Here is a 12,562-nt window from a genome sequence, read left to right as displayed (position 1 = left end):
GTTGGCATTGTATCTCTTTTCATACCATACTTACCTGGGAGCCATTGAATGACCCCTGCATATATCATCATAATCTGGATACCTTTCACTGGTTCATAAAGCTGAAAAGAATTTGCAACGTTTGAGTGCATTTGACTTTTGTTTACATGTCTTTTTTCCCTACATTTTGAATACTATTGCACGATTTTGTGTTATTTTTTTATCCGCATATCTAATGAGGGCTGCGCTGATGTTCTGTATATACACTGTAAATATATAATACTGTGGGTCTGGGTTTTGAGTCTACAAGGATTGTAAAACACCCCCCCCACACACACACACATATATATACATATTTATGTAGAGGTATCTGGATCGTGTTAGCCGAGCTTTAATAATCAAGAATGAATAGATGATACATCGCCGGAAGAAGAGATGAGTGTATCTCGAAAGCTCGCACAAATAAAAGCATTTAGTTAACCACAGAACGGTATCATCTATTCATTCTTGATATATACCTATATCAAGAATGAATAGATGATACCGTTCTGTGGTTAACAAAATGCTTTTATTTGTGAGAGCTTTCGAGATACACTGATCTCTTCTTACGGCACTGTTACAATGAATAAAGCAAGCAAGGTTTAACTTAAATACAGTGCATCTTGGAATGTTATCTGTGATTGAAACCTATCCCTCCCCCTCTGCAGTATGCGATTTATGACTTGAGGTGCTAAATAGTCCCTGAATGTTAATGATGCAAGAGTGTGTGTGAGTGTGTATGTGTGTGTATGTATGTATCTATGTAAATATAAATGTATAAAGTCCCCACAGTGTATACAGCACTTTACAAAAGGTGTGTGTGGAGTGGAAGTGTATACCAATGGTGTGGATAGGTGTGGAAATATAAACAGGTGTTGCATTACTAAAAGTGTGTGTAGATACTATGTGTCCCCTATTGGTATATAGGGATGAAATTACATAGTGTATTTGTGTGTGTAAGAGGCAGTTGTGTGTGCAATCATATAGAGCAGTATGTATAGACTCATGTCAGTAGTGACTCATGAAACTGTGATTTCAGTTTTACTGAAAAAACAGGCACAACTAGACTGTGATATCATCTTCCTCAACAAATGCAAAATGGAGCATCTGATCCCAAAAGGACTCTCTTCAAAAACCCATTTGCAAACACATAAAATACAAAATTCACAAACTACTGGGCACCAGGACCTCTGAAAGATTAAGGAACCTCTAATTAGCATCTGTTACAGCAATAGGAGTGTGAGGATTGGTCTTAGGCCCTGTACTCGTGACGTGCCCCATGACGCCACTGGTGACGCTGACAGGATTATGCGTAGGCGCCATGCTACCGTTGTCAGCCGAAAGGACTCAACAAACACTGACAGCAGGATACCATCCCATCTTCTACACATACGGTACTTACTCCGCCTCCTGACAATTGAGTGGGCGGATGACGGTCATCACATGCAGCCTTGTGCCTTTCATCTAATTGGCTTACAGCCCTTTATATGCTCACCGATCCCTGCTCATAAATCGCATATTGCAGAGGAGGGATAGGTTTCAGTCACATAATATTCCAAGATGCACTGTTTTTAAGTTAAACCTTACTTGCTTTATTCATTGTAACACTGCCGGAAGAAGAGATCAGTGTATCTCGAAAGCTCGCACAAATAAAAACATTTCGTTAGCCACATCTATCTATATATCTACAGTATATCTACAGTATATCTATATATATATTATACATTAGATGATAAATACAAAAAATATATCAAAATACTTCACCCAAACAAAATTGGAAAAAGAAGGCTCAGCACTGTAATGATGGTAGTCAAAAAGATCATATTGGGACAACTATAAACATCCAGCATTTCAGTCCATTGTGGGATCGTTCTCATGGTAATGTGGAGCCATAGACAAACACACAGATTATATACCGTATTATGACCTGGAAGTACAAATCAAGAAAGCTCAAAACACCCAGTGACTGCAGAGACAGCAACCCCACATAAAGATAAATAACTGCTGTGTATGCTGTGTGCACCCTATCAAAAAGTGTACTGACTACAGACATCTACATGCCATACTGTTGTGTTAAGGTTGTAATCAACTATACTGATGCAGCAGCTGTTATTCGAACACCACGCGTCATGTTCACCGGAATCCCGATTTGAAACCGCGGGATGAAGTCCAGCCTTCCCGCACTAATATGCAAGCGCGGCGAGTGCAAAAAACGAATTTGAGTGTTCTGGCTTTTAAAAACATGAAATTGACACAGTAGCACAGTACTGTACACATTACAATTCATCCATTTTATTGCAAACGAAGAAACAGAATCCATGAAATTCAAACAAAACATCCGCGATAAGCGCGGGTGCCTGAGGCGATTGGCCGCGTTCATGCTGCATGGGGAACAACAGAGAACTCAAAATCGGCGCCGTGATGTGTTCAAATAACGCTCGCTGCATCAGTAGGCAGTTTATTCAGTATATTGCAATGTGCTGCATACAGTCCACATAGTTCAAAATCAGAGCAATAGAGATAAGACTCCTGATTCATTATAGTAACCACTGAGCGCCTCGAGATGTAATCCAGATCGCTGTATTATCCGGCATCTTCATCCATTATATGACTGGTGGAACACTTACTGTATATTCCCCGTCAACAGGGCCGCAGACAGAGGGGGAACAGGGGTCGCAGGCCTGGTGGCGGTGGGGTGCCCGGCCCAACTGCCGGTCCTGTCGTGGCCGGGCCCCAGCTCTCCCTTAGCTGCACGCCTCTTCCTTACTCTGTCCCATGCTGAGCTTCCAACGCTGGTGCGTGGCGGGCCAAATTTAAACCTGTTGCCAGTCATTTCTGGGAGAGAGTAACCTCAAAAACAATTAAAAAAAATTAGGGACACAAATCATGGCATAAAATCTTTTATATGAAATAGTAAAGGTATGTAATAAGAATGCCCTAACACGAAATAAAAATAGTAATTGCTTAGTAAAAGAGAGCTGCGTCTCTCACTGTTTCAGAAAGTCCTGCAATCTGTCCTCCCATAGTATACTGAGCATTGTGACGTTGTGCAGATGTATCCTATTTCGTCCACAGCTTGTGACAAACCTGCGATTGAACAAGCAGCTTATGGGTGCTGACAGAAGTCGTCTCCTCACTCATGGGCTGATGTCCTCATTGCTGTGGCGTCTCCCGGAAGTGACGTCTTAGACCAGAAGTGTGCTATCTTCGTGCAAGCTGGAATCAAGTTTGGGCAGTGTTCTTAGACAGTAGCTGCTTGACTGGCTGAATATGGATCAGGTGTAGCCAGGGAAAGAGGACATGGTTGGGCCACCCTGAGGTGCTTTGCTCCAATTCTATTTGCAACATGAGAGTTTTGGAGAGAGGAATAGGCGGAGTCAGTGGAGGTGATAGTTAACACATTATTATAATGAGATGGATCAAATATTGTGTTTGTAACTTGTGCATGTTTCTCTTCTTATTGCATAAAAAAATCCTCCAGGTTTAGGTGGTGTTACCATTACCTGCCCCAAATTATTATTATTAATTTATTTATAAAATGTTTTACCAGGAAGTAATTGTAAGGATCCGCGCTGCGGGTATACCCGCTGCCAGTGCCTCCTTACCTCTCTTAAATGCTGCCCAGGCTCCCCAGCGGCGTACCTCACTCCTTGCGGCTCCCTCTCCCGCTGCCCCCACACTTCCGGGTCCCAGGACAGGCTGCCATTTTCTGGCGCCGGGTGCCTGGCTCCGCCCAGATGACGCGGCGCACACTCCACGCACTTCCCTGTCTCTTCCCCATCAGGTCCGCCCCCCAGGCCCTTCTCTCCCATCAGACTCTTCTCCGGGCCGCTCCTCTGCTCCTCCCCTTGCTCCAATTGGCCCCAGCTTTCCAAACACTTCCCTCCTATCAGGTCTTTCTCCTGACCACTCCTCCGTTCCTCCCCTTGCTCCAATAGGCCCCAGCTTCCCAAACACTTCCCTCCTATCAGGTCTTTCCTCTGACCACTCCTCCATTCCTCCCCTTCCTCTGATAGGTCCCAACCCCCTATTTAGGCTCCCCTCACCATTACCTCCTTGCTCTGCATAGCTTCTGTACCTTGGTGCTGTCTGCTGTTGCCTGGCCCCTTTTTGTCTTTCAGTCCCTGTTCCTGTCCCTGGATATTCTGCTGACCTCTCTGGATATTGACCTTTGGCTTTGGACTTCGTTTATGCTGCTCTCTGGTACCCTTGGACTAGGCGTTGGACCTTTACCTTGCAGACTTCTATATCCCTTGGACACGGCTTACGGACAATCTACTTTGCTGCTCTCTCCACTCCACGAGCCAGGCTTACGGACACTCAACTACGCTGCTCTCTCCATTCCTCGACCATTGGCTTACGGACTATACCTACCACCGCTGGAGTTGGCAAGTACGGTACTCTTTCTATTGTTCTTACCCGGACCATCTACGCTACTTCCACACTTCTGCTGTGCCCCCCGTTTACTGTTAGGTGTGTGGTATTATCCCTTTCCACCTCAATCCCGGGGTCTCGTCTGGCTTGTGGGCATGCCGAGCGTTACAGTAATACATTGAGAGTTACCTCTCATTTTCAAGTATGTCCTGGACATAGTTAATACTGTATGACAAATAATACATGGTTAAAAATACAGTTACATAAATGAACAGGGTATACATTATATACAAGACATTGCATGCACAGTTAGAGAAGATGTATATTATAGGCTTATGTAACAGTTACAGACCAGATTAAAATGTGAGACAGCCTTAGTTTTGAAAGAACTTAAACTGGTGGTGGGTGAGAGTCTCCAAATGTCAGAATCAAGACTAAAATACTGCATACTGTAAATCAACTTTTATTAAACACTTTGAAAACATCAATATCTGAGTAATATGTTTTTCATTCGGAACATGATAAGCTCAAAACTCATAGTACATCTTCATTGCACTGTATTTGCTGTAAGTGGAAAACTCAAATAATATGATTCATACATGCAGAATATGCAACACCATCTCATACACAAAATACATTTTTGCACGACAGTAGGAAAAAAACCGACATCATCCTGGCACATATCCCCTAAAGTGCCTATGTTTTTATTCCCAAAAATTGAATCGTTATGAGGATTCACAAAAAAGTTCACTGCATTAGATCAATGGCATTGACAGTCTCCCCTTATAATGGGACCAGGACTATGTGATTAAAATAAATAAGTGTATTATCATCTAACAAAAAGAACAATACACATATACAATAAGCAAATAACCAGCATGCTGTAAATCATTTACATAGAAAATATCATATAAGACATAAATATAATGAAATCTGATAAACAGCAGGAGCGAAGGAAAATGCACGAAATCTGACCCAACCGAAGACCATGTGGATTTGAATTTCTAAATGATCTACGCATGTATACAGATGTAACAAACTTTACTGTCTCCGGTGCCGCAACCACCTGCAGTCAAGTGACTATGGGGGTCATGGTGCCGGAGGATTAACACGGTGGGGGTCCCATTCAGAAGAATGGATCCCCTACAGCACGATTATGGCAAACAGTGTCTCCGACACAATGGCCTTTTGCTTATTCGACAGCGACACCTGAGACATTGATTTTTGCTACATCTGTATGCAGTGTGCATCATTCAGTCTTTTACTTAAAGCTTGGTGTAACAATGAATCCACCCACACAATGCTTCACATTGTATGTTTCAATGATGCATTTTAAAATAAATAATGTATTCCTGAATAATGGGCTCAACCTTATTATATTGTGCTAAAATTGCATAAAACGTGAGAAAGTATGTCCTTGTTGTTTATGATAATATTGTACACGTTGTATTATTGTGTGGAAGAAATTAAGTGCAAAGAATAGTGTTATAAAGCAATAGAGTGCAAAATAAATGAGTACTTCAGTATTAGGTGACACCTTCTTTATTTGGACAAACAATTGGTATTTTAGGATAAGCTTTCAAGAGTTCGACTCTCTTCATAAGGTCAAGCAATACTGATTTACAAAAGATTCCATTAGTTTAACACAGACGTAAAATTCTAAATATTGGAGCAATTATTACCTAACAAGCCAGGAGTTGGTGCTTACCAAAATCCACAAACCAGAAAACCCTGGCAGACCAATTATAAATGGTATGGATACACTCACTGAACAAATGTCAGGCCTAGTATAGAATATCTTCAAACAACTAGTCACAAAATACAGCTTCATATACGGCACCGCAGCTTTCCTCAATAAACTTAAAACATCAAACAACTACCATCCAACACACTAGTTAGGGTGACCATTCGTACCGGTTTTACCGGTACAGTCCCGGTTTTTTGAGGCCTGTACCGGTTTAAGTCTGTCCCGGTTTTTGTACCGGTTTTTGTCCCTGGTCCCGGTATTGTCCCTGGTCCCGGCAGCGGCGGTGAGGAGAATGCGGCGGCCGGTAAGTTTTTTGTGTATGTGTGTGTGTGAATGCTGCCGGGGGGACTGAGTGATGGAGAATGCCCGGGGCGGGACTTAGGATGCCGGCCGGCCCGCAGGGGATTGGTCACACCGTCGCAGGCAGGTCAGAGGAAGCCGGGGGCGGGGCTTCCGCTTTGTGAAGCGCACACGTGGCTGACTGCCTTCCCGCTCCCGGCTTCACTGTGTGGGGTGAGTGTCCCCCTTCTGTCCCGGGTCCCAGCCAGGGGGGGTGCGCAATAGGAGGTGGTAGCGGGGGTGCTCCTGCCTTTGCCCCCCGGCTCGCGCGCCTGCCTTTGCCCCCCGGCGCGCGCGCCTGCCTTTGCCCCCCGGCGCGCTCCCACCTTTGCCCCCCGGCGCGCTCCCACCTTTGCCCCCCGGCGCTCACTTCCCCCCGTCCACTTGGTGTGGGAGATAGGCTCGGGGGCGGGCAGTGGTGGCTGCGCGTTGTGCGGGCGGTGTAGGGGCTGGCGGGGTGTGTGTGTGGGTATCAGTGTGTGTGTGAGTATCAGTGTGTGTGTGTGTGTGTGTGTGTGTGTGTATCAGTGGGTGTGTGTGTATCAGTGGGTGTGTGTGTATCAGTGGGTGTGTGTGTATCAGTGGGTGTGTGTGTATCAGTGGGTGTGTGTGTATCAGTGGGTGGGTGTATCAGTGGGTGTGTGTGTGTATATATCAGTGTGTGTGTGTGGGTATCGGTGGGTGTGGGTATCGGTGGGTGTGGGTATCGGTGGGTGTGGGTATCGGTGGGTGTGGGTATCGGTGGGTGTGGGTATCGGTGGGTGTGGGTATCAGTGGGTGGGTGCGGGGGGTGCGCAATAGGAGGTGGTAGCGGGGGTGCGCCTGCCCTTGCCCCCCGGCGCGCGCCTGCCTTTGCCCCCCGGCGCGCGCGCCTGTCTTTGCCCCCCGGCGCGCGCGCCTGCCTTTGCCCCCCGGCGCGCGCGCCCACCTTTGCCCCCCGGCGCGCTCCCACCTTTGCCACCCGGCGCTCACTTCCCCCCGTCCACTTGGTGTGGGAGATAGGCTCGGGGGCGGGCAGTGGTGGCTGCGCGTTGTGCGGGCGGTGTAGGGGCTGGCGGGGTGTGTGTGTGGGTATCAGTGTGTGTGTGGGTATCAGTGTGTGTGAGTATCAGTGTGTGTGTGTGTGTATCAGTGTGTGTGTGTGTGTGTGTGTGTGTGTGTGTGTGTGTGTGTGTGTGTGTGTGTGTGTGTGTGTGTGTGTGTGTGTGTGTGTGTGTGTGTGTGTGTGTGTGTGTGTGTGTGTGTGTGTGTGTGTGTGTATCAGTGGGTGTGTGTGTATCAGTGGGTGTGTGTGTATCAGTGGGTGTGTGTGTATCAGTGGGTGTGTGTGTATCAGTGGGTGTATCAGTGGGTGTGTATATCAGTGCGTGTGTGTGTGTATCAGTGCGTGTGTATCAGTGCGTGTGTGTGTGTGTGTGTGTGTATCGGTGGGTGTGGGTATCGGTGGGTGTGGGTATCGGTGGGTGTGGGTATCGGTGGGTGTGGGTATCGGTGGGTGTGGGTATCGGTGGGTGGGTGCGGGGGTGCGCAATAGGAGGTGGTAGCGGGGGTGCGCCTGCCCTTGCCCCCCGGCGCGCGCGCCTGCCCTTGCCCCCTGGTGCGCTCCCACCTTTGCCCCCCGGCGCGCTCTCACCTTTGCCCCCCGGCGCTCACTTCCCCCCCGTCCACTTGGTGTTGGAGATAGGCTCGGGGGCGGGCAGTGGTGGCTGCGCGTTGTGCGTGCGGTGCAGGGGCTGGCGGGGTGTGTGTGTGTATCAGTGGGTGGGTGTCAGTGTGTGTGTGTGTGTCAGTGTGTGTGTGTTTATCAGTGGGTGGGTGTGTATCAGTGGGTGGGTGTGTATCAGTGGGTGTGTGTGTATCAGTGGGTGTGTGTGTATCAGTGGGTGTGTGTGTATCAGTGGGTGTGTGTGTATCAGTGGGTGGGTGTGTATCAGTGGGTGGGTGTGGGTATCAGTGGGTGGGGGTGTGTATGTGTATCAGTGGGTTGGGTGGGTGTGTCAGTGTGTGTGTGTGTGTGTGTGTGTGTGTGTGTGTGTGTGTGTGTGTATCAGTGGGTGGGTGTCTCCCTCACCCTCTCTGTCTCTCCCCCTCCCTTTCTCTCCCCTCCCTTTCTCTCCCCTCCCTTTCTCTCCCCTCCCTTTCTCACCCCTCCCTTTCTCTCCCCTCCCTTTTTCTCACCCTCCCTGTCACTCCCTCCCTGTTTCTCCCTCCCTCCCTGTCACTCCGTCTCTCCCTCCCTCCCTCCCTGTCCCTCCCTCTCCCTCCCTCCCTGTCTCTCCCTCCCTCTCCCTCCCTGTCTCTCCCTCCCTCCATCCCTCCCTGTCTCTCCCTCCCTCCCTCCCTGTCCCTCCCTCCCTCCCTGTCCCTCCCTGTCCCTCCCTGTCCCTCCCTGTCTCTCCCTGTCCCTCCCTGTCTCTCCCTCCCTCCCTGTCTCTCCCTCCCTCCCTGTCTCTCCCTCCCTCCCTCCCTGTCTCTCCCTCCCTGTCTCTCCCTCCCTCTCTGTCTCTCCCTCCCTCCCTCTCTGTCTCTCCCTCCCTGTCTCTCCCTCCCACCCTCCCTGTCTCCCTCCCTGTCTCTCCCTCCCTCCCTGTCTCTCCCTCCCTCCCTGTCTCTCCCTCCCTCCCTGTCTCTCCCTCTCCCTCCCTGTCTCTCCCTCTCTCCCTCCCTGTCTCTCCCCCCCTGTCTCTCCCTCTCCCCCTGTCTCCCCGTCTCTCTCTCCCCCTGTCTCTCTCCCCCTGTCTCTGTCTCCCTCTCTCCCTCTCTCCCCCTGTCTCCCTCTCTCCCCCTGTCTCCCTCTCTCCCCCTGTCTCCCTCTCTCCCCCTGTCTCCCTCTCTCCCCCTGTCTCCCTGTCTCCCTCCCTGTCTCTCTCTCTCCCTCCCTGTCTCTCTCTCTCCCTCCCTGTCTCTCTCTCTCCCTCCCTGTCTCTCTCCCTCCCTGTCTCTCTCTCTCCCTCCCTGCCTCTCTCTCTCTCTCCCTCCCTGTCTCCCTGTCTCTCCCTGTCTCCCTGTCTCTCCCTCTCTCTCTCTCCCTCCCTGTCTCTCCCTCTCTCTCTCTCCCTCCCTGTCTCTCCATCTCTCTCTCTCCCTCCCTGTCTCTCCCTCTCTCTCTCTCCCTCCCTGTCTCTCCCTCTCTCTCTCTCCCTCCCTGTCTCTCCCTCTCTCTCTCTCCCTCCCTGTCTCTCCCTCTCTCCCTCTCTCTCTCCCTCCCTGTCTCTCCCTCTCTCTCTTTCTCCCTCTCTCTCCCTCTCTCTCCCTCTCTCTCTCTCCCTCTCTCTCTCCCTCCCTGTCTCTCCCCCCCTCTCTCTCCCCCTGTCTCTCCCCCTAATCTCTCCCTCTCTCTCTTCCCCTGTCTCTCCCTCTCTCCCCCTGTCTCTCCCTCTCTCTCTCCCTCTCTCTATCCCCGTCTCGCCCTCTCTCTCTCCCTGTCTCTCCCTCTCTCTCCCCCTGTCTCTCCCTCTCTCTCTCCTCTCTCTCCCCCTGTCTCCCTCTCTCTCTCCCTCTCCCCGTCTCTCCCTCTCTCTCTCTCCCCCTGTCTCTCTCCCTGTCTCTCCCTCTCTCTCTCTCCCCGTCTCTCCCCCTGACTCTCCCTCTCTCTCTCTCTCCCTGACTCTCCCTCTCCCTCTCTCCCCCTGTCTCTCCCCCTGTCTCTCCCTCTCCGTCTCTGTCTCATCTTAACTGCCGTATACCTACACCGAAGTAACCTACCCTGCTTTCTTCCAGATCTGACTCAAGTTTCACGCGGGAGACATCGGAAGACAGGTAGGGAACACCTCCCCTCCAGTATAGTACCTTGAGGGACTGCGGATCAGGTAAGATCCCAGGCGGGATTGCTGCTTTAGAAATTGTGAAGAGGGGGCGTCCTGACAATGGTTAAGGGGTACAGAAGTCATTCACATCTGGCTTTTTTTTTTGTTCGATTAGTGAGGCCATCCGAGACACACACACACACCACACCCACACCACACACACGTAACTAGGACTAATGGTAGTAAAGTATAAGTGTAATACAATATATAAACTGTTAATGTAAAAAAAAAAATTGTGTCCCGGTTTTTCATTTTCAAAATCTGGTCACCCTAACACTAGTAGATCCATGGATGTAGAATCCCTGAACAGTAACATCGCTCACAAGGATGGCACTGAGGCATGCATCAACTTCCTTGTAGCATCTGCTCTGGATCAAAAATACAGCGCTGAACTAATTTTCAAACTGATATAATATATCCTCACACATAACTGCTTCAGCTTTTGTAACAAATACTGTACATTTATCTACAACTAATGGATACAGTAATGGGCATCAGGATGAAACCACAATATGCTAGTCTGGTTTGAGGGTTTTGGCTTGTTTCCCCAATGTAGCATCCTTGCTTCACATTTGTTGCATTGAATTATACAGTATACGCCACATACATAGATCTGCAGCAGTATGATCCTTTAACCTTGAATGTTTTATGTTCTATGTTTGTGACTGACTTTGGGATATTAATATTATGTTTGAAAAGTTTGCAGTATGTGATGTTGCTTAGTCCTGTGCCATTTTCTGCATCCGTCTATGCACAGAGATGCTGCTCAATTGAAGTTACCGTGCGGTGTCCTCGCTGTTGCCTATTACTATCAGGCTACTGGGGAAATGTCCCTAGCTGGGGGCCTTTCCCCGAAGCAGCCACAATCTACAGTATTATGTGAGTGGGGCCTATCTTGAACCTAAAGGGTAATTGGGCCTAATCTAGGGGGCCACTGACACCCAGACCCTACCTTCCCCTTCTCTGTCCTGGCTCCAACTGCCAGCATGAGCTCCTTCGAGCCAAACTGCCTCTCTCCCCTATTGTCTGACCCACGTCGCATGATCGGGCTGCCCCAGGGCATCCTGGGAGATGTAGTTCCCCTGCGGAGCAAAAAACAACATGGCCACTGCTGTCCTATGGCTCTGCACATGCGCCAGCTCCCATAATGGCTGCCATATTCTCCTGCTTCCCATTGTGCATGTGCGTGCATACAAAATGGCGACGCCCTACCGGAGTCCCACTGCGGAGCCTCCGGAGAACCGGAATGCTCCCTGCACTGCCCTGCATATATGTGATGTTTTGGGGTTCTGAGCTTGCTGGGTAATGTGTGTTTGTTAATCCTACTTTGAAATGGGACAGGTTGAATGAGCGTAAGATGTTGGTGGATGATGGTAATTTCACCGGAGTTCTGGGCATCTACTAGTAGGTGTGGAGTGCGAGCTGCGAAGGGTGGAGCAACAGACTTGAACTGGTCTATTCCAATGTGGCTTAATAGGTGTTATAAGAGTATTAATAAACGATGCACAAGTTTTCCTCCATACATCCTCCAATCAAACAGCACGGTTTGAACGAGTAAGGACAGACTCGAACGTTCAGATGTGATTTATTTTAATAATACTTCTCCTGTTAAAATCACTAGAGATAACAGATAGCATTCCCTTTTAAAAAATGGAAGTTTATTTGATTCTAAAACATTGTATTTACAATGTTTTAAAATGTTGCTGAAGTTTACAAACCAGGCAAACTGTTCCCTTTCTCATTGAACATTTGATAACATTTTAAAATGCCCCCCCCCCAAAAAAAAAAAATTTTTTTTCCCAAACATTAAAATTCAATTTACAGGGCATAAGAGCACGAGAAAAGGACAGAAAAAAACAGAAATTCAATTAAACATTTTAGTATTCTTTGAAGGCCCACATCTTAAAAATAAACCTGAGACCTTTTGTATGCTCTGCAATACACGTGTATAGTATCACTTAAAGAAATGCTTTTAGCAGCAGGGAGTCAGCCATACAAATGAAATGTCACATGTTATTTATGAAGATATTAGTCCTCCAGAAATTTCTGGGATTGATATTGACCTGAAGATGCATTAATCATTCAAGTAATATAATCCATTTATAGAATTTAGACAATGAATTAACCCTACTACACCTCAGATGTCCCCAAATAAAAGAAAAAATATTTGTTAGGGTGCCACCCTGGATATTATTACTATTATTAATGTAAATTTTAAAGAATATATATCTTTTTATTTACATTATACTGTATTAAGGATAGGCCCATTCACAGGCTA

The sequence above is a fragment of the Ascaphus truei genome, chromosome 2, assembly GCF_040206685.1.
Source record: "Ascaphus truei isolate aAscTru1 chromosome 2, aAscTru1.hap1, whole genome shotgun sequence".
Lineage (NCBI taxonomy): Eukaryota > Metazoa > Chordata > Amphibia > Anura > Ascaphidae > Ascaphus > Ascaphus truei.
The sequence above is the reverse complement of the archived record's forward strand: the minus strand, read 5'-3'. Positions refer to the sequence as shown.